Source organism: Rattus norvegicus, chromosome X (genome assembly GCF_036323735.1).
Source record: "Rattus norvegicus strain BN/NHsdMcwi chromosome X, GRCr8, whole genome shotgun sequence".
In the NCBI taxonomy this organism is placed as follows: Eukaryota; Metazoa; Chordata; class Mammalia; order Rodentia; family Muridae; genus Rattus; species Rattus norvegicus.
The window spans coordinates 16,930,573-16,952,486 of record NC_086039.1 but is presented as its reverse complement, the minus strand read 5'-3'; the positions used below and the strand labels follow the sequence as shown (position 1 = coordinate 16,952,486).

General features: G+C 45.3%; 1 long non-coding RNA gene across 2 annotated transcripts; it reads right to left on the bottom strand.

Annotated features, from left to right (window-relative positions):
- Nucleotides 1–2,191: 2,191 nt before the first annotated feature.
- Nucleotides 2,192–19,040, bottom strand: LOC134484175 (uncharacterized). Of its 2 annotated transcripts, XR_010061643.1 has the most exons (3): nt 17,867–19,040; nt 14,197–14,281; nt 2,192–13,785 (listed from the first exon to the last, which is right to left on the bottom strand). It is a non-coding gene; the product is annotated as an uncharacterized LOC134484175 (long non-coding RNA). The 2 variants fall into 2 exon arrangements; XR_010061642.1 differs by having other exon boundaries at nt 14,197–19,040.
- Nucleotides 19,041–21,914: the final 2,874 nt, after the last annotated feature.

The window sequence follows — 21,914 nt, the reverse complement described above, 5'->3', positions numbered from 1 at the left end:
AGATTAGCAAGCCTCATACAGAATGTTCAGACATACAGGGTATGTGGTCAGCATGTTCTTGCTCTGAGCCAAATCACTTCTCTGTGTCCAATGACTGGCAATCATGTTACAGCAGCAATATGAAATAGCTGGGAGGCATGGAACAAAATGACTACAGCTATGCTGGGGGTGGGGGAGGCAGACCATAACAGGTTATGCAGGCAAAACACCCATAGAATAAAAATAAATAAATCTTTAGAAGAAGAAGAAGAAGAAGAAGAAGGAGGAGGAGGAGGAGGAGGAGGAGGAGGAGGAGGAGGAGGAGGAGGAGGAGGAGAAGGAGAACAAAAGAGAGAGAGAGAGAAAGAGAGAGAGAGAGGGAGAGAGAGAGAGAGAGAGAGAGAGAGAGAGAGAGAGAGAGAGGACATGGTGGCACATGCCTTTAATCCCAGCACTCAGGAGGCAGTGACAGGTGGATCTCTGTGAGTTTGAGGCCTACAGAGTGAGTTCCAGGACAACTGAAGCTACACAAAGAAACCCTGTCTCGAAAAACCAAAATAAAACAAAAATGGTTTTAAAAAGAGGTGAGGAGGACAGAGCTGAAGAGGTAGTTCACTTGCCTAGTATGTCTACTGCCCTCACTCCAAAGTATAAACAAAAAAAACCCCAAATTCACCACAATCTAATTTTAGGACATTTCAATTGCTTGAAAAAGAAACTTCATGACCATTAGTAATCAATTCCCATCTCCTACTGGCAACACTTTGCGACCACTAATTTTTTACTATCCATAAACTTGTTTATTCTCTTTTTTGGAGACAGGGTCTCACTATGTATTGTTGACTGTCCTGGAACTCACTATGTGGATCAAGCTAGCCTCAAGTTCACAGAGATCATCCTGCCTCGGCTTCTCAAATGCTGGGATTAAAGGTATGTGTCACCAAGCCAGGTGCTGAGTTTGTTTATTCTGGGTAATTTATATAAGAGGGATGTGATCCTCAATCTTGTTTTTTGCCGTGATTGATCTTGACTCAAATAAGAGCTAATCCTCTGAGGGAGATTCCTGGAAGTATTGTTTGTGGGGAAGGGTCTCTCCCACAGTGGGCAGTAACCTGTGGGGCAGGCCAGGTATAAAGAGGTCTGAGAAAGACATTCTTTTGTTGGTGGTGATCGTGACTTTCCTGCAGCTGCTCTTCCAACCCTCCATGTCATCAGAACCCAGCTTCTTCAGCAGATGGAAGACCAGTGGCTCTTCAGGAATCTCCAGGACTTCAGCGCCACACTGGGATTGCAGAGGCATCCAAACTCACAGACAGAGTAGGTTCTCAGCTTCCAGTGTGCTGCTCACCACCCAGTCCATATCATAGAAGCCAATGTAATAACTCCTCTTTTGTTATAGCTAGTCATCCTCTCACTTCTTTTCCTTTAGAGAACCCACACTAATATGGACTCAGAATCTATGGTCTCTTATATATATATATATTTCTCTTTCACTGAGCACGATGTATTTTTTTTTTCATGTTAGGGATAGAACCCAGAGCTTTGAATACTAGCAGAGTACTCATAATTGAGCTGCAAGCCAAACTTCACTGTTTCTGAGATAGCTCCTTGGATCACCCATGAGTTCATGATCCAACAGCTTCCGCTTGAACTCCAGGTGTGCAGCACAGTCACAATTGTTCCGCCGCCACCGCCACCGCCACCGCCACCGCCACCACCACCACAACCACCCATCTCCAGAATTCTTCATATTCATCCACTGAAACCCTGAACTTAAACGCTGATTCCCAATATTTCTATCCTCTGTCACCCTTCGGGAAGGTGGGGGGTGAGGTGGGGAGCACCTCGCAGAGGCAAAGGGAGGGGGTAATGGTATGAAGAACTCTTGGAAGGGGGACTAGGAAAGAGGGGCAACATTTGGAATGTAAACAAATGAAACAATTTTTTTTCTTTTTTTTTTTGGAGCTGGGGACTGAACCCAGGGCCTTGCACTTGCTCACTTGCTAGGCAAGCGCTCTACCACTGAGCTAAATCCCCAACCCATGAAACAATTTTTTAAAAAGGGAATTATTTATTTTTATTTAATGTGTGTGTGTGTGTGTGTGTGTGTGTGTGTGTGTGTGTGTGTGTGTGTGTGTTGGGAATTAAATCCAGGGCAGTCAACATGCCTGAAAAGCAGCACTCTAACATGTACCCAGGCCCCTAATCCTGGTTTCTTTTTTTTTTTTTTTTCTTTTTTTCGGAGCTGGGGACCGAACCCAGGGCCTTGCGCTTGCTAGGCTAATCCTGGTTTCTTGACACCATGTCCTTCTATGCAGTCTAGGCTGGTATTGAGGTTGAGCTCCTCCTGCTTCTGATTTGGCAGTGTAGGTGTTTGTGACTATGCCCAATAGAAAAATATTTTAAAACTCACTTTTAAATTCATTGTGTGTATGTATGATGAGCAGGCACGTACGCCATGGCACATGAAGTCAGTTCTCTCCTCTCTGTATGTGGGTTTCAGGGATCAGAACTCAGGTTGCCAGGCCTTGAATAGAAAGTGCTTTTTACCCACTGAACCATCTCAGCAGCTCAAAACCAGTCTTTCTTGCTGCCATCTAATAGGCCGTGTTGGTTAAGATTTAATTTCACAAAGACTTGTTTTTGCACATTGTTGAAGACTTGGCTGGTGACTACACCCTCCCACACAGGACCTCATGCTGCCATAGAAGCCACCCACGGAGGCAGCACCTTAAATTCTGATGTGGTAAGCAACCCAAGTGGCCATCTGTGGATAGACATATATGACTGGAAGCCGGTTCAGGGGCTGAGTACCTAGCTAGGTAGCTTGTCTGGTACATAGAAAGCCTTGGGTTCTAATTAAAGCCTCCCAACTATAGCCGGCTTTAAAGATTAAGCATTTGTTTCTCTGCAGGGTCCCAGATTTCCTAAGGCTTCCCTTCCACTATGACAAATTGTGACAAAAACATGATCTGTCTGTAATCTTGTCTGAGAACAGAGAAATGAACATTGTACCAATAGAACAAATGAACAAATATCTCCTAATCCTGCTGGTATGGTTTGTTTCATTTTTTTTCCTGCAGTGCTGGGGATGTGGAGCCCAGAGCCTTGTGGGTTCTTGGCAAGAGCTGTACTGTTAAGCTATGCTATGTGCCCAGTCCCCCCGACCCTGGCTAATAGGCATTCTTACTACCAATTACAGCTTTACTGTCCAGTGTACTCTACTCTCTCCTGGTCATGACTTAGCGAGGCATACGACCATAGCTTACCATTACATCCTATTCAGAGTGATTCTTTAAACATCCTTACCTGGACTGGTTGTGGTGCTAGGTATTCAGGAAGCTCCGCTGTCCCCGCACTCCCTGCTCTCCCTGCTGCCCCCGCTCCCCTGCTCCCTCCCACCCCCCTGTTTATTATACAGCCATGGCCTCAAGCTCAAGGGCGGGCGGGCGATCAAACTGCTTCAGCCTCTAAGTGCTGAGATGACAGGAACATGTGTCAAGGGCCATGCCCAGGTAAGAGGGATCTCTTGAGCTCAGATATTCAAGAACCAGCCTGGGAAACACAGGAAGAAGGTCTTATCTCAAGAATTAGCCATGTGTGGTTGGCAAATGTCTGTAATCCCAGCACTTAAGAAACAAGTATACCAAGGGCTGGAGAGATGACTCAGCGGTTAAGAGTACTGACTGCTCTTCCAACGGTCCTGAGTTCAAATCCCAGCAACCACATGGTGGCTCACAACCATCTGTAATGGGATCTGATGCCCTCTTCTGGTGTGTCTGAAGACAGCTACAGTGTACCGATATATAATAAATAAATAAAAATCTTTTTAAAAAGAAAACAATATACCAGTGTACAACTAATCAAAGCAAGGAAACAAACAAGCCCCTGAGAGAGCTTTCAATTGGTATGTGTTAGGCCCTGGATTCTAATCCCAGCAAAACACACATACACACACACACAAACACACACACGAGGGGGGAATAAATAATGTAATTAAAGTGTTAAAAAAAGAATTCTGGGGTTGGGGATTTAGCTCAGTGGTAGAGCGCTTGCGTAGCAAGCGCAAGGCCTGGGTTCGGTCCCCAGCTCCGAAATAAAGAAAAGAAAAAAAAAGAATTCCTAGGTCTAGATAGCTTACTTTCTATCCCAGGTTGGGCTTGAACCCACATGGCTAAGTCTCTGGAGTGGTCCATTTACAGATGTGCATCACCAGACCCAGCTCCTTAATGACTTATTCAAGTCCCGCAGTGCAGTAGGAGCTGTGTGGAGAGTAGAGACTATGGATAATTGCCACAGAGGGGAGGATATGTCCAAAAGACATAGGTCCAGTCACCAAGCCTATCCTGGTCAAGAATGGGTCCCAGACTTTCCCTAATTTCATCCCAGCCACACCAATTTCTCTGTCCAATGTGATAGTGAGACCTCAGAGTGGAGGTGAAGGGGAAGGAAACAGGGTACCCTCAAGGACACTCAGATGTTGATGTCTGGGATCCAAAGATCCTTTTCTTCTGTCCTATCTGTTCTGTCATCTAGTGACTTTCCCAGAGCCTGTTACCCGGAGCAGAGCCCACCTCATTCCTTTGCCTTGACTTCCTTCTGATGCCTCCCTGCCTTTGCCTGTGCAGTACCTTCCAACTGGAAGGCCATCTCTTCCCTTCTCATCTGGAGCCCATACCTTTTCTGTCAAGACTCAGTTCTGTGTTACCTTTGAGGTAATGCTATCTCTGAGGTAGAGAAGGCTTTCCCATTTCCTGTCCCACATTCAGGACTCCCTCACCATGGACAGATCTCCTTTGACCTGACCATCTCCCCAAGTACCCATCTCTGTTCCAGTGCCCACACTGTGCATTTTTTCCCCAAGCTACTGTAGACTACTGGACTCCATCGACCAACAGTAAAGCTCCTGTTGGCCTCTTTCTGCTTGGTGAGTATTTGTGGGGATAAACTGCAGAAGGACTCTGTGGGGCTGGGATAGCACCAAGGCCTGTTTTTGCCCATGGCTTTCTGTTTCACCACACCTGCACATTGTTACCCCATTCCAGTGCCAGTGGGACCTCTGTAATGAGCCTGGCTCCTGTCAGGGTGTAATTTCTAGAAGACATTGAGACAACTTCCAGCCCAGAGTCCCTGACACAGGTTTAAGATGGTAATTTTTGTTCTCCTTGGAAGCCAAGTTTCACAGAATCTAGGTTGGCCTTAAACATGCTGTGTAGGGTTGGGGATTTAGCTCAGTGGTAGAGCGCTTGCCTAGGAAGCGCAAGGCCCTGGGTTTGGTCCCCAGCTCTGGAAAAAAAAAACAAAACATGCTGTGTAGCAGATGATGACCGTAAACTGCTGCTCTTTCTGCTTCTCTGTTTCCAACTGTCAGGGCCAATGGAAACTTCACTCCTCCAAATTCCAGCTCCCATTCTTCCCTACCTAAAGAGCCATTTCCTTATTGCTGGAACAAGGAACAAATGCTCTCTGTGGTGCCTATGAGACACTAAAGTGCATGCTGGCCTCCAGGCTCCCTCAGTAGCGCAAGCACCTAGCTCTTCTCACACTCCTCCTCTCCAGTTCCGGAAACTTCTCTGGCCCCAGCTTCTCACTTCTCATTCTTATGCATTTCAGTCTCTCTCTGTCTCTGTTTATGTGTCCCTCTGACTCTGTCTCTCTGTCTCTCTCTGTCTCTGTCTCTCTCTGTCTCTGTCTCTCTCCTCTCTGTCTCTGTCTCTGTCTCTGTCTCTGTCTCTGTCTCTGTCTCTCTCTCTCTCTCTCTCACACACACACACACACACACACACACACACACACACACACGGAGGTCAGAGGACAACTTGCAGGAGTCAGTTTTCTCTTACCATGTGGATTCTGGAGATCAAACCCGGGTTGTTGGACTTAGTGGCAAGTGTCTTTACAGCCTTCTTGCTGGTCCTAGGATGGTTTTGTTGTTGTTGATTTAATTTTTTAAAAAGTTTATGTGCATAGGTATGGGTGGGTATGCACACATTGAGTGTTGGTGCCCACAGAGGTCAGAGGTGTCAGAGTCTATTGAAGTCAGAGTTACAGGTGATTGAGAGATGCATGACTTGGGTACTGGGAAGTAAACTTGGGTCCTTGGCAAGAGAAGCTTGAACTCTTAACCACTCAGCCATTTCTCTGGTCCGGTTCCCTCCCCACCCCAACTACCACTAAAGATGGGAGTCTTCAGTATGTAACTTCGGCTTGCCTTGAAGCCTTGAACTCAGAGATCTGCCTGCCTGAACCTCCAGACAGTGAGGATTAAAGGCCTGTGCCACCATACCCAACCCTATAAAACTGAGCTGCATTCAAGGCAATTCTGAGGGCCCTGGCTGGAAGAAGGAATCTAAGTGTTGTCTCTAGGCTGATTCGTGTTTTGTCAACCTGACACAAGACAGAGTTATGTAGGAAAAGGAACTGAAGCTGAGAAAATGCCTCCTATCTGTGGGCATGCTCTCTCTCTCTCTTCCTTCCCTTCTGACTTTCTTTCTTCCTTTATCTCTCTCTTTCTCTCTTTCTCTCTCTCTTTCTCTCTTTCTTTCTTTCTTTCTTTCTTTCTTTCTTTCTTTCTTTCTTTCTTTCTTTCTTTCTTTCTTTCTTTCTTTCTTTCTTTCTTTCTTGATACAGGGTTTCTTTGTGTGTCCTTGGATCCTTGGCTGTCCTGGAACTCAACCTGTAGACCAGGCTGGCCTCCTGCCTCTGCCTCCCAAGTGTTAGGATTAAAGGTGTGTGCTACCACAACTGGCTCCTGTTTTCCCTCCTTCCTTCCCTCCCTCCCTCCCTCTCTCCCTTCCTCCCTCCCTCCCTCCCTCCTTCCCTCCCTTCTTTCCTTTTTTTTTTGTTTTTATAGATGTCGTTTCTCTGTATAGCCTTGACTCTCCTGGAACCTGCTCTGTAGATCACCAGGCTGGCCTCAAACTCAGAGATCGGCCTGCCTCTGTCTCCTGAGGGCTGGGACTAAAGGACTGTGCCACTGCACCCAGCTATTTGGGATATTTTCTTGAATGATGATTGAAATAGGAGGGCACACCCCACCATGGGTGGTGGTATTCCTGTGCAGGTGGTCCTGGGTTTTATAAAAACGCAAGCCGAGCAAGCCAGTAAACAAATGTTCCTCCTTGGCCTCTGCTTCAGCTCCTGCCCTGACTTTCTGCCCTGACTTCTCAGTGTTGTACAGTGTAAGCAGAAATAAACTCTTTCCTCCCCGGGTTGCTCTTGGTCCTCATGTTTATCATAGCGATAGAAACCTACATAACACAACAGCATCAGAATGGAATCAACCGGGGTTGGGGATTTAGCTCAGTGGTAGAGCGCTTGCCTAGGAAGCGCAAGGCCCTGGGTTCGGTCCCCAGCTCCAAAAAAAAAAGAACCAAAAAAAAAAAAAAAGAATGGAATCAACCTGCCAGGCCCAGAGAGGGACAGATGGATTCCCCAGAGGAAGGGAGAACCATCTGCTCTACATGGGGACATTGAACTAGGAAGCAGGCTGCTTTTTTCCTCTTCTGCCACCTTTGTGACTCTAGCTAGGTCTTCGGAGCAGTAAGTTTCCCAAGAGATCCACCCCCCACCCCCGCTTCCTTTCTGCACTGCCCTAAATTCTGCCAGAAGACAAACTCCCTTCCTTTTATAGACAGTCTCTGCCACAAATGTGGTTCAGCACTTTTGAGAATCCTTGCCATTCTAATACAGATTCATGCCATCTGTCATGGGTCACAGAATTTCTGGGGCCAAAGAGAGATGAGACAACTTGTGGGATGAAACTGAGGACTTCTGAATGGTGTGGAGTAGGACCACGAATGCCTGTGGGTTTGCCGAACGACTCCTCGGTAGCAGATTGTTGCAGACATACATTCTTGGGCTTCTCCTAGGCCAAACCAACTCTGTCTATGTAAACGGCACAGTCCCCTTTCTTCCTGTCCCCGGAAACACTACTGCGGAGGATGAAATTTGGGAATAAGTGTGTGAGCCAAGCCAGACCACATGACCTAAAACTGGAACAAAGGGAGTCAAACTTGCCGATGGTCTGAGGCGCCTCACTTTGTGAGTTAGTGAGGCTACCCCTGAGGGAAAGCCTGTGGAGTGCTGAGGACTCATAGGCCACACAAATCTCCTTTGCTGCTGCAGGTAGAGTCCTTGGGCAAGCTGCTGACTGAGTGTTCAACTTGGCTCAGGCTGTTCCCATCATCTTGTAATTTCTTTCTCCCTTAAGCTGGTTTTACTTGGCTTTCTGCCATTTTCCACCCACATATTACCAAAGAGTACATCTGCTTTCCTGCCTGGTCAGGTCAGGTAAGGCTGCCGTGCCATTTCGATTGGTTGTTTGATGTCAGGGCATGTTAATGTCATAGACAGGAGTTGTGACTAAGAGCTCTGTCAAGCTACCGGAATCCATTCCTAGTCTCTCACACGATCAGCAGGCAGGACTCAGGAATAGCCTGGATTCAAACATCCTGCTCATTGGCTCAGAAACTTGGCCAACCATGCTTCTGCTGCTCAGTCTGCTGGGCCACGTTTTATGCTTCGGATGCTTTACAGAATGCCCTACCCACTTGCCTAGTGGACTTTGTCTTTGGGAGAGCAGGGCCTGGTGGGCTCAGGTATCCTCAGTCTCTAGCTGTTAAAATCATGGAGACAAACTGTTCTCCCCCGAAAAGATGGCTGCAAAGGTCCTCAGTAGCCCACAGTCCTAAAGAGCCTACTATATAGATGTGGAAACCAAGGTCCTAGAGGTGATGTCCCAGGGTATCCTATAGGTGCCTATCCTTGTGTTCCTCCACTTTTGTGCATTTGCATTTTTATAAGTGGCTATCATTAGCAGTGCAGGGTAACTTCTAGCCCCATGCTTTCAAAGATAAAGGCATAATCTGTCTGTAGAATCAGATAAACCTTGGCTGGGAATTTAGGTCAGTGGTACAACTTGCTTGTCTTGAGGGGCAAAAAAAAAAAAAGAACTTGCTTTAAGTCCACAGTGGTCATGCACACATGGGAAGATAGGGCAGGCTAAGGCCAGACTGGCTACATAGCGACACAAATCCTAAAAAGAATTGGATAAACCTTAAGGGTCTAGTAGACCCTACAAACATTCCCTTCAAAAGGCACCTACCTACACATACAAGCGTACTTGAGCAACGCGAATTAGACTTGACAAGTTCAAAAGAGAGAGAGAGAGGGGACACAAAGTTGGGTAGGTAGGGAGGTGGGGGTGGATCTGGAGGAATTGGGTAAGAGAAGAGGCTCAAAATACATTGTAGGAAATTCTCAATAAAATATTATTTTTAAAAGGCACCTTGGGAAAGATCTTCATCCACTGAAAAGCTTTTCATGGCTGGAGAGATGGCTCAGAGGTTAAGAGCACTGACTGCTCTTCCAGAGGTCCTGAGTTCAAATCCCAGCAGCCACATGGTGGCTCACAACCATCTGTAATGGGATCTGATGTTCTCTTCTGGTGTGTCTGAAGATAGATACAGTGAACTCATGTACATACATTAAATGGATAAATCTTTAAAAATAATAAAAAGAAAAGCTTTTCACAATTTTTCTTAACTACTATACTAAACTGTACAAGACAGTGGCTTGTGGGACAGTGAACTGTGTCACCAGACGATAACTGATAAGGTAGTAGCAGAGTTCAGAACCCCAATAAAACTCATAGTTGAGAATGGCAGTTCAAACTAGCTCCAGACCAGATTCCTGGTCCTGGAGCACATGACCACAACACCCCACAAAGAGGACCATGACAAGAGGTCACGTAGCATAGAACCTAAGAGTTCTTCATGCTAGTGAGGTATCTGGATAGGCCCCGAGTGTTTAGCCAATGAACTTCCCTTCCTGGCCATCCCTTCCTGCAAAAGGTATTTAGTCTCTGGTTCATCCTGAGTAGGTCTTATGCATCCACATCAACCATGAATAAAGCAGTTTGGACAAGTAAAGACTGTGTGTCCTTCGTCAAGAACCACTGCACACTCCTGGCCCTCACCCAGAGCTAAGATGGGCTCATCACAGGCCCGTGGGCCCCCATTCTCAACTCCTCTTGATCCTCAGTTGTGTCTGGGTGTACAGGATGAGAACAAATGTTTTCAGCTGTTTGAGGTTCCCAGTGGTGTCTAGAGAACCGCAGCGTCCATGCCAGTCCCCACCATTTCTCACCCGGAGAGACAGAGAGACTGTGTTTTGCCTAACAGAGAGGCGTTTCGACAGCATTCTAACACTTCAAGAGAAAAGCAGACCCACATCGGCTACCGCAGGCTGAGGCCTGCCCATCCCTCAGGCTACGTCCACCTCTGCCTTATCTCCGGACTTCATCTGTCTTTAAAGATCTGGATGCTGGATTGCTAGATGACTCACCAGGTAAAGAAAGGTGCTTGCTGCTCTAAGCACGGTAACTGGAGTTTGATTTCTGGGACTTACACGGTAGCCTGTAGCCGGAGGAAACTGACTCTGGAAGTTGTCCTCTGACCTTCAGATGCCCCTTCTCTAAATAGATAAACAAATTGTACTGGCTGATCTTGTGTGTCAACTTGACACGAGCTGGGGTTATCACAGAGAAAGGAGCCTCGGTTGAGGAAATGCCTTCATGAGACCCAGCTGTAAGGCATTTTCTCAATTAGTGATCAAGGGGGAGGACCCAGCCCATTGTGGGTGATGCCATCCCTGGGCTGGTGGTCCTGCCCTCTATAAGAAAGCAAGCTGAGCAAGCCAGTAGGCGACATCCCTCCATGGCCTCTGTATCAGCTCCTGTTTCCTGCCCTGCTTGAGTTCCAGTCCTGACTTCCTTTGTTGAGGAACAGCAATGTGGAAGTGTAAGCTGAATAAACCCTTTCCTCCCCAACTTGCTTCTTGGTCATGATGTTTTGTGCAGGAGTAGAAACCCTGAATAAGACACAAATAGATAGACAGGTAAATAAATTAATCTAAAACACGTTTTTAAAGGCCTGGATGCTGAAGGACCTGACTGGTTTATGCAATGCTTTGGACACTTAGTAGAATACCCTTTTTATGGATACAAAGCAAAGCTAGGACTTCCCCCAACCCCCAATGCTAGAAGAGCTCCCGCTATATTGTATGCCTGGTTTTCTTTCAAGGAGTGTTTGGTTAGGGCATATCTCACACAGCTATGTACAACGGCCCACTGCTGCCTGGCATTCAGTAGTCAGTATTGTGGATCTCTCAAAGGCTCTAGATGCAAGCTGTTGTTTTAGGGTTGAGGTAGAGGCATGGGGAGGTCTTACTACTGCACCAGGGGGCTTTTGGTAAGTGCGAGTGGGGGTGGGTGGACGGGCAGGGATGAAATGTGAAGATTAGAAGGGGAGATCCCTCAGTCCTTTCTCTGAGGCAGATTAGGAATTTAGGGGCAGGAGTCATCCTTCCCCAGCCAGGGGTAGGAGGAAGTCTTGGTTTCCCCTACAGTGGCCAAGTGGGTCAGTGTGGTGAAGGACTAGCAAGGGATGTTTCTCTCTTAGCTCAGTCCCACTAGGCTCGGCTTCTTCCATAATGGATGGGACAACATACAGGAGGCACCAGGGCTTGTGGAATCCTGGGTAGTTCTTTAAGGAAAAGGAGTATGCTTCAGTAACAGATAGATTCTCCCTACCCATCCTCTCAAAGCCTCCTTGTCTCTGGGCCCCTTCTAGGCCTGGGTATTTGTTTTCCTGCAATGACTTAGTGAGCCAGGCAAAGATGCCTGGTCAAACTGTTTGTCCACTCCTAGGTCTCAGCTGTCTGAATACCCCCTACCTTGGTGTTGGTCCCCAGACTCTCGATTTGTATGGCAAGCTTCTCCCCAACTCTGGAGGCCATTTTGGACATCTTTTCAGTCTACCAGGTAGAATTTTCTCACAAGCATCATACACAAGTCTCTTCTCCATGCTATGACAGGCTGGCTTCCTGGCACCTCTCCCTCATACATTAGTGGCTTACGAGCCATCTCACCTTCTTACATATGTTTTAGGGTTACCACAGACCTCTTAGAATTGTTCAGTATGGGGGGGGCAGTGGCTGAAGGAAGAAAGCAATAGTTTTTCCAAGGTCAATCCTTGTTCCACATGATAATGTTTGAGACAAGCCAAATGCTGTCAAAGTTTACTCCTGTGGCTCTGCCAAAACCTGGATTCTTAGAGGAGGTGCATTCCTTGGTTTCCTTGACAATCCTGAGCTAAGTGTAAACCTCACAACTGTCTTCCCATGTGGCCTTGGTCTTCAGGGCTACATTTTCATAGACACCAAGACCCAAGGTTCTACAGGTACAGCTGGATACATGAGCACATTCATCCAGAGCTTTTAGTGGGTATTTGTACCTTAATGACCAGATCTAGGCCCAAGGCCTGCACCTTATATATACACAAATAAAAACATGGCTCCCTGGAGTATACATGTAGATCTACATAGGCCTAGACTGTGGGCATACCCGTGTAACATGTATGGGTATCTAGAGACTAAAGGCTGGGTTCCTGTGCATATTTGATCACTTCCATACATGTATGCATTCACATGAGGTATATGCGTACAAACACCTAACCATAGGCCTACGGACAAATAATCATTTATGCATGCATACATGTATAAATATCTATGGGCACTTGGAGTACACGTGCACTCAGTCCTAGGACAATTGAGATGCCTGCAGTGCAGACTGTCTGTCTGTGTTTCTCTGTCCCTCTGTCTTTCTCTCTCACCCATGCCTGTATGCAAGTTCCCAGAATTGTACATAGACAGACATTTAGGTCCAAGCTTACATGTAACCTATTCACTCACAATTGCACACACACAGGCACCCATACTAGAAGCACCATCCTCAGTCCTGGGCTCCTCTGAATACACACACAGATATGTATAAGCACTTTGATAGGCACATGTACACAAGCAGACAGGAACACCGAGGCAGCACACATGGCTACTATGCATTTGCAAATGGAAATGTATTTGCAAACAACTTGTTTTTATAAGGTATCCACGCACACACTGGGCATATCTGCACACTAGTAGTCCAGAAAATATATATATGTACACTTGTAGTACAAATGTGTGCATAACCACATCATCTCAATACCAAACAGCAAAGCATGAACACTACATACCCCTATATATAGGCACCAAGGTATTATAACTGTGTACACACATGTGTGGGGGGCTACTGTGGGATGCACAACTTTACACACTCTAGAGGGTACATGTACCTTCATGCATGTATGAACACCCAGTTATCCTTGGATGCTCCTCTCTATCAACCCTGCTTGGATAGTTATAGCTCCCAGTTTCTACGGCTGGCAGGATTTTTCGGTGAGGCACAGCCGATGACTCATGTTTTAGCTCAGCTTCCCTGGACACTTGTTTCTTCCTTTGGGCAGTCACTAAACCTAAGAAGACGACAGTATGCCTACTTTTCTGAACTGAGGCATGAGTGCTGTCTTAGTTAGGGTTTTTGTTTTTGTGAGGAGACACCATGACCACAGCAACATTTATAAAGAAAAACATTTAATTGAGGCTGGCTTACCGTTTCAGAGGTTTAATCCACTATTGTCATAGTAGGAAGCATGACAGTGTGCAAGCAGACATGGTGCTGGAGAAGGAGCTGAGAGGTCTACAGCTTGACCCACAGGTAGCAGGAGACCGTGTGCCACACTGTGTGTAGCTTGAACATCGGAGACCTCAAAGCCTGCCTCCACAGTGACACACTTCCTCCAACAAGGCCACATCTACTCCAACAAGGCCATACCTCTTAATAGTTCCACTCCGGGGTTGGGGATTTAGCTCAGTGGTAGAGCGCTTGCCTAGCAAATGCACGGCCCTGGGTTCGGTCCCCAGCTCCTAAAAATAGAAAAAAGAAAAAAAAATAGTTCCACTCTGTGTGGCCAAGCAAGCATTCACACACACACACACACACACACACACACACACACACACACACACACACACACACACACAAACACATATACACGAATCTATGGAGGTCATTCTTATTCAAACCACAAGTGCCTATAACCAAACAGACATTCAGCAGGAGAATAACTTGGTATGGACCAGTTTCGGTGAAACAGTAGAAGGTGATTTAGAAGCGAGTAAAAGCTCTCCAAATACCCATTTTCCCAGCCAGCAATGTGGCTGAGGATGGTCTATGGACACAGCTTCTAGAACCCACTGGAATGCTGCAGAGTTCAGCCTCGAATCTTCCTGAGCTGCTGCTGTTTCCTTTCAGCTCCAGAGTTCGTTTCAACTTACCCCAAGGAGAAGTGAAATTTCCCTTCCTTCAAGTGAGTGCCTTCTTCTCTCACACACGGTCAAAAACAGGTCTCCCAAAATTAGCCTGGAAAGTGGGAGGCAATGTATTAGTGGTTCCAGCCATTATAAAAAAGCGCTATAGGCTACATGGCTCAATACACGTGGTGGTTGGAATAGGAATGACCCTGTAGGCTCATATATCTGAGTGCTTAGTCACCAGGGAGCGGCACTATTGAGAAAGACTAGGAAGGATGTGATTTGAACTGTGAGGTCCTGGCTCAAGAAGGTTCAGAGGAAGATATTAGTAAGTGACCTAGAGGCCATTATTGTGACATTTTGGGGAAGAATGTGGTTGCTTTCTGCTTTTATCCAAAAACTCTTGGGTAAACTGAAGGTACCTGAGGGTAAACTGAAGAGTTTCGGACTAAGAAGAGCCTGGTCCTAAATGGAGTAAAGGTAGTGGTAGCCTCAAGGCAAGACCCTATTCAGCTAAGCTTCCAACATTTTTTTTTCTTTTTCTTTTTTTCGGAGCTGGGAACCAAACCCAGGGCCTTGCACTTGCTAGGCAAGCGCTCTACCACTGAGCTAAGTCCCCAACCCCACCAACATTTTTAAAGAAAGATTTATTATTTATTTATTTATTTATTCATTTATTTATTTATTATATATGAGTACACTATAGCTGTCTTCATTTGAACTCAGGACCTCTGGAAGGATGGTCAGTGCCCTTAACCACTGAGCCACCTCTATAGCCCTAAGCTTCCAACTTGTAGAAAGGAATTAAAGAAAATCTTTTAAACAGTGAAGGAAAGCATCAGAAGTGGGAAGCTGGTGAAAATATATTTGAATGGGAAGCCAAGTTCCAGCCCCAGCAAGTGGCAGACCTTAGCAGCTTCAGCCAAGTGATTCTGGCTTTACTGGAGAGGGTGTAGGAGGTATGGCCTTATTGGAATACGTGTGGTCTTGTTAGAGGAAGTGTGTCACTGCGGGCGGGCTTTGAAGTTTCAAAAGCCTAAGCCAGGCCCATTGTCACTCTCTTCCAGCTGTCTTGTGGATCCAGATATAGAATTCTCAGCTATTTCTCCAGCACCATGTCTGCCTCTGTGCTACAATCCACCTGCCATGCTTCCCGCCATGATAATAATGGACTAAACCCCTGAAATGGTGAGCCAGTCCCAATTTTCACTTTCTTCTTTAAGATTGCCATGGCCGTGATGTCTCTTTACAGCAATAGAAAACACTGACTCAGTATGTGTTTACTTTCTTCACAGTTCTGGAAGGCTAAAGTCCAAGACGAGAACAATAGCAGGGGGTTGCTTTCTGGTAAGGTGTCTCTTCCTGTACGTTGTATATAGCCATTTTCTTACTCAATTCTCACTTGGCTTTTACTGTGTACACAAAGGGCGTGGTCTGTGTTTTCTTATAAGGATACCTGTCCTAATAGATTAGTACCTTATATTTGTGACTTCATTGAACTATCTCCTTAAAGGGCAGCTTTACCAAATGCTGTCAGTATTCTAATGGGTTCCACACATCCGAAGTCAAACAATCTCAGACTAAAATATTCAGAATAAAAAGTGTGTCTGGGCTGGGGATTTAGCTCAGTGGTAGAGCGCTTATCTAGGAAGCGCAAGGCCCTGGGTTCGGTCCCCAGCTCCGAAAAAAAGAACCAAAAAAAAAAAAAGTGTGTCTGTACTTACCATGGGCAGACACTTACTCCATTGTCATTTTCCTTATATAATACACTATCGCATCTACATGCACAGCATTAACACTGTACTAGAGTCTTGTGGGGAGCATTGTCATATATACTGGAGACCATACTTGATAGTGGCATAAGATATATATGTGTATGCATATGCTTATAAGTGTCGCCTATAGCTTTTGGTAAATAAAACAATATGATTGTTTCATGTTTTTTTTCCAACAAGCTTTGTCTCTGGTCCTTCCTCCTTTTGTATTTAGTCCTTTCCCGTTTTTCTATTTTACACTTTTTATCACCCATATTCTGCTATTCCCAACTCAAGCCCCTACCTTCTGTCCCTCTATACTTCCGTGGTTTCTGTGATTACTAAAAGCCCCCAGTACCAAGCATGCATGAGAAGCCACCTTTCATATGGTTGGTCAGGGTGGCCCAAGACTCCCAAAACAATATAGACTTTTTCTGGTTGTCTCTCAGAAGTCAAATGAAGGTAAGTCCTTTTTGCTGAAGACACCATACAGGCCTCAAATGATTTGGATCTAACTTGAAAGTTGTCATGGTCCCAGAAAATACTATGCTTCTGGAGTGGTAGAATTATAGGTTCACTCCACATAGACCAGCCACTATAATTTTTTTAAGACAGTGTCTCTATGTAGTCCTGGATGTTCTGGAACTTGCTATGTAGACCAGGCTGGCTTCAAATTCACTGAGATCCTTCTACCTTTGCCTCCTGAATGTTGGGATTAACAACTTGTACCACTACACCTGGAAGAATTCTTTGAGTATTTCATACAAAATATTTTTAATATTCTTTCTCAGACCCCAACTCCCCCTCCCACAGCCCAACTTCATATTCTTTCTCTCTTAAAACAAACAAACAAACAAACAAACAAACAAACAAGGGAGGTGTGGTGGCACAAGCCTTTAATTTCATCACTTGGGAGACAGAAGCAAGATCTGATGAGGCCTGCTCTGAGTGTGGTTAATATACATAGTGTCATTCCATTAAAGAAAACTGATTTTTCCTCTCCCATCAACTATCATTTGTGGGCAGGACTTTATGTCCACTTCCTCTCCTCTATGGCAGGGTTTTGCCTAGCTTGAGGCTGTCCAGGTCTTGTGCGTGCTGTCACGGCCTCAATGTGAGTTTCTCTGTGGAACTATTCTGTTCCTTCTGGAAAATGCAGTTTCCTTAACATTGTCTCTTACCTCTGACTTAACAATATTTCATTTCCATCTGCATAGATCCAAGCTTTGATGGTAGGAGTTTGATAAAGACATCCCATTAAGGCTTGGGGCTCCAGTCTCTTGCCCTCTGCACATTCTCCAGTTGTGGGTCTGTCTTCATTATTATCTACTTTAAGAAGCTTCTCTGATGACTGGATGGGTGGAACTACACGTTTGCTTCTTGAGTGAAGTCACCCAGACCCAGAAAGACAAACACTGTGTGTTGTCCCCTATGTGGACGTTAGCATTTATGCTTTACATATATGTGTATATATATATATTCACTTAGAATACCCACAGAGGTTAGGTAGCTGATAACAGGCCAGTTGGGAGGAGGGGAATCTTCCAAGGATATGGGATATAGAGTATAATTGTATAAAGGGATACATTGGAAACTACAATAGAACGATTAAGTAAGGAGGACAGGGTAAAGGAAGGAGCATAGAGGGGGAGGGATAGTTAACACTAAAGGTCTTCTGAAAAGCTACATGAAAGCCTACTATTGTAGACGCTTCCCCAAATATATACATTTATGAAAGGACTCTAAATGTACCACCATATAATAGGGAAGGTAACATCACAAGTAGACATCTTATACAACCAAGTAAAGTCTCCAGGGCCAGGAATGGGCTACATCATAAGTCACTGGCCAAAGAGGTCTCACAGACCCTTCAAACACTACGTTATTGTCAATGCTAAGTTGATTGTAAGGCCCTATTGCTAAAGGTGCCATGTACTTACAGTATAGAACACGGAGAAACGAAGTTGGTAGTCAACTGGAAGCATTGCCCCTACTGGCTAGAGTTCATAGTGCTAGGTGCTACACATGCTACTCCTGGTGGGGAAAAGTAATCATTAGTATCATCTGGTTACAAGTCTGTGAGCTATACTATATTTGCTTTAAAGGAGATATGCTAAGAGATGCTCACTGGCGCAATGGTGGCGTGAATTTAGGGGAGTAACCAACCATATGGTGTGTGTGTGTGTGTGTGTGTGTGCGCGCGTGCGCGCGCGCGCGCGCACGCGTATGTTTTGAACTTAAGGCCTAATCATCCAGACTACTAAAGTGAGCAAGAGCCTGTGACTCGATAGGTCATAGGTCCCAAGAAAAACCTACTTACTACTATTACTCTGTTAGATGAACAGAGCCGTAAAATGACTCCTAACGACATACTGCTATATCCGCAGATCAGCATATCACTCACAAAGTTTTCTTCTATTATATCACTGTTTTGTTTTTCTGAGACAGGATCTCTCTATGTAGCCTGGCTGTCCTGGAACACATTCGGTACACCAGGCTGGTTTCAAACACACAGTGATCTGCCTTCCAAGTGCTGGTATTAAAAGCATGAGCCACCACTACCACTAGGCAGGAATTCTCTTCTTTAGAGATTTATTATATGCTGGGCAGTGGTGTTCCAAGCTTTTAACCCCAGCACTCGGGAGGCAGAGATGAGATGTAGGATATATATATCTGAGTTCCAGGATAACCAGGGCTAAAGAGTGAAACCCCAGAGTGAAAAGCCAATGGAGAGGGAAAACAAGCTTAGAAATGATTATGTAGACAGGTCTTGATGACGTTGATGTTACAGGGATCCACTTGTCTCCACCTCCCAAGTGCTAGATTGTGTCACTGTACCCTGCAAGATTTACTTTCTTTTTATGTATATGATTCTATGCCAAGTATAAGCAGGCATCCTTGGAGGCTGGAGGAGTGTGTATGTATGTGTGATGGAGGTTAAAACATATGTGTGAGCAGTGACAGGTGCATTCTGTTCTTGCACAGGACCTAGGTTTGGGTTCCAAGCAGCTCAAGACCACCTGTAACATTAGTTCCAGGAGATCAGATGTCCTCTTCTTGCCTCTTGAGCACACTTGCACTTATGTGATATACAAACCCTTATCCACACGGGTCATGAGAACACATTTCTTAAAGATTCTAAAATCTGGTATATATATATATATATATATATATATATATATATATATATATACACACACACACACATATACACACACACACCATTATATATACCATATATATACCATACACACACCATATATATATATACACCATATATATACCACACACACCATATATATATACCATATATATACCATATATACATACCATATACATACCATATATATATGTGTATATATATATATATATATATATATATATATATATATATCAGAAAAAAAATTTTTCCAGACAGGCTCCCACTGTGTAACACATGCTGATGGCATCTTTCTGCTTTTGTCTCCTGACTGCCTAGAACTACAGGGGTGTGCAACCACAACTAGACCAGTTCTGAGTTTTCACAATGAAAAAAAAGTTGGGTAACCACCACACAGCCAGAGGAGTCATATTACAACCAAATGCTTCCTGTCTGCCCTGTGCTCAAAGCTCTGCCCCAGTTGCTATGTGTCAGAGAAAAACTCAGAGAAAAAAGTCAGAGAGTCCTTTCTGTGGCCTACAAGGGACTCCAGCCACCCCACCGCCTTCTAAAATGGGCTTACAAAGGAACAGGCTTCCTTGTGGTATTTTTGTTCCTGTTTAGTTTTGGTTAATTTCCATCCCTGTCTGCATACTGCTGTCCCCTCCCCCTCACTGTGCCTTTTCACCCTTGTCTTATCTTCCCATCTCCTGCGTCATTACTTTCCCCACTCTCTGACTTTCAAAGCTTTTCCCCTTCTCTTGGACATCTTTCCAGTCCATGGCCTTTGTCCATATTTACTCTAGCCTAGAGATACACACTTAACAATGTAAGCTGGGATCCACACATGAGTGCGAACGAGGCCTCTCTGTCTGAGACTCACTTTCCTTAGTGTTTTCCAGTGCCATCAGAGTTCTTGCAAATTTCATCTGTCTTTACAGCTGAATAAAAATCTATTGTGTAAATATGCCGCCATTTCCTTGCTATTGTGAGTAGAGATGGTGTGAATATGCCTGAATATGGATGGCTGGGTGGTGGCAGTGGGGCACACTTAGTCCCAGCATTTGGGAGACAGGCAGGTGGATCTCTGTGAGTTCAAGGTCAGCCTGGTCTACAGAGTAAGTTCCAGGACAGCCAGGGCTACATAGAGCAACCCTGTCTCAAAAAAATAAAAGTTGGAGGGATGGCTCAGAGGTTAAACACACTGACTGTGCTTCCAGAGGTCCTGAGTTCAATTCCCAGTAACCACAGGTGGCTCACAACCATCTGTAATGGGATCTGATGCCCTCTTCTGGCGTTCAGGCAAAACACTGTATACAATAAATAAACAAATCTTTTTTTTTTTAAAAAAGGAAGAAAAACAAACAAACAAACAAAAAACCCAACAACAACAACAAAAACAAAAACCAGGGGCTGGAGATATGGCTTAGCTGTTAAGAGCACTGTCTGCTCTTCCAGAGGTCCTGAGTTCAATTCCCAGCAACCACATGGTGGCTCACAACCATCTGTAATGGGATCTGATGCCCTCTTCTGGTGTGTCTGAAGACAGTGACAGTGTACTTACATACATAAAATAATTTTTTTTCCTTTCTTTTTTTTTCGGAGCTGGGGACCAAACCCAGGGCCTTGCGCTTGCTAGGCAAGCGCTCTTCCAGTGAGCTAAATCCGCTCTACCAGTGAGCTAAATCCCCAACCCCCATAAAATAATTTTTTAAAAAGAAGACAGCTTGCAGTAGCCGGGTCTCTCTTCTTTGTCGACCCTGGGCACTCCCTTCAGGTTGTTAAGTATTGGCAGCCAGTGCCTTTAACTACCAAGCTTTCCTGTCAGCCTTCAAAGTTAATTGTGTATTTCTCTTATGACTAAGGATGTTGAACACTTTAAAAGCATCTGCTGGCAGCTGGGTGTGGTGGCACATGCCTATTAATCCCAGCATTTAGGAGGTAGAGACTGGCAGGTGTGAGTTCAAGGCCACCCTGGTTGATAGAGTGAGTTCCAGGACAGCCAGGACTGTACAGAGACTCTGTCTCAAGAAACAAACAAACAAAGGTCAATGGTCAATAATCTTTTAGTTTGTTTTGTTTTATTGAAACAGGCTTTCTCTTTGTAGCCTTGTCTGTCCTGAAACTTGTTCTGTAGACCAGGCTGGTCTTCACATCACAGAGATCTGCAGCCTCCCAAGTGCTAGGATTAAAGGTGTGTACTGCCACAACCCAGATATAAACTCTATCTGAAGTATAGCTGGCAAATTATCTCCCACTCTATACAGAAGGCCTGTTCACTCTGCCGAGCACTGAAACCCTTTAATCTTATGTAATCCTATCTGCCCATTCTACTTTTTTTGGTTGTATTATCTTTCTTTTTCCCATTGGATATTTTTTTTTTTTTGGTTCTTTTTTTTTCGGAGCTGGGGACCGAACCCAGGGCCTTGCGCTTCCTAGGCAAGCGCTCTACCACTGAGCTAAATCCCCAACCTCCATTGGATATTTTTAATTGACATTTTAAATGTTATCCCCTTTCCCAGTTTCCCTTCCAGAAACTTCCATCTCATCCCCCCCTCCCCTGATTCTATGAGGGTGTTCCCCCACTCACCCACTCTCTCCCTCCCACCGCCCTGCCCTGACATTCCCCTACACTGAGGGCGGGGATCCAGCCTTGGCAGGACCAAGGGCTTCTCCTATTGGTGCCCAACAAGGCCATTCTCTGCTACACATGCAGCTGGAGCCCTGGGTCTGTCCATGTGTTCTCTTTGGGTAGTGGCTTAGTCCCTGGGAGCTCTGGTTGGCTGGTTGGTATTGTTGTTCTTATGGGGTTGCAAACCCCTCAGCTCCTTTGGTCCTTTCTCTAACTC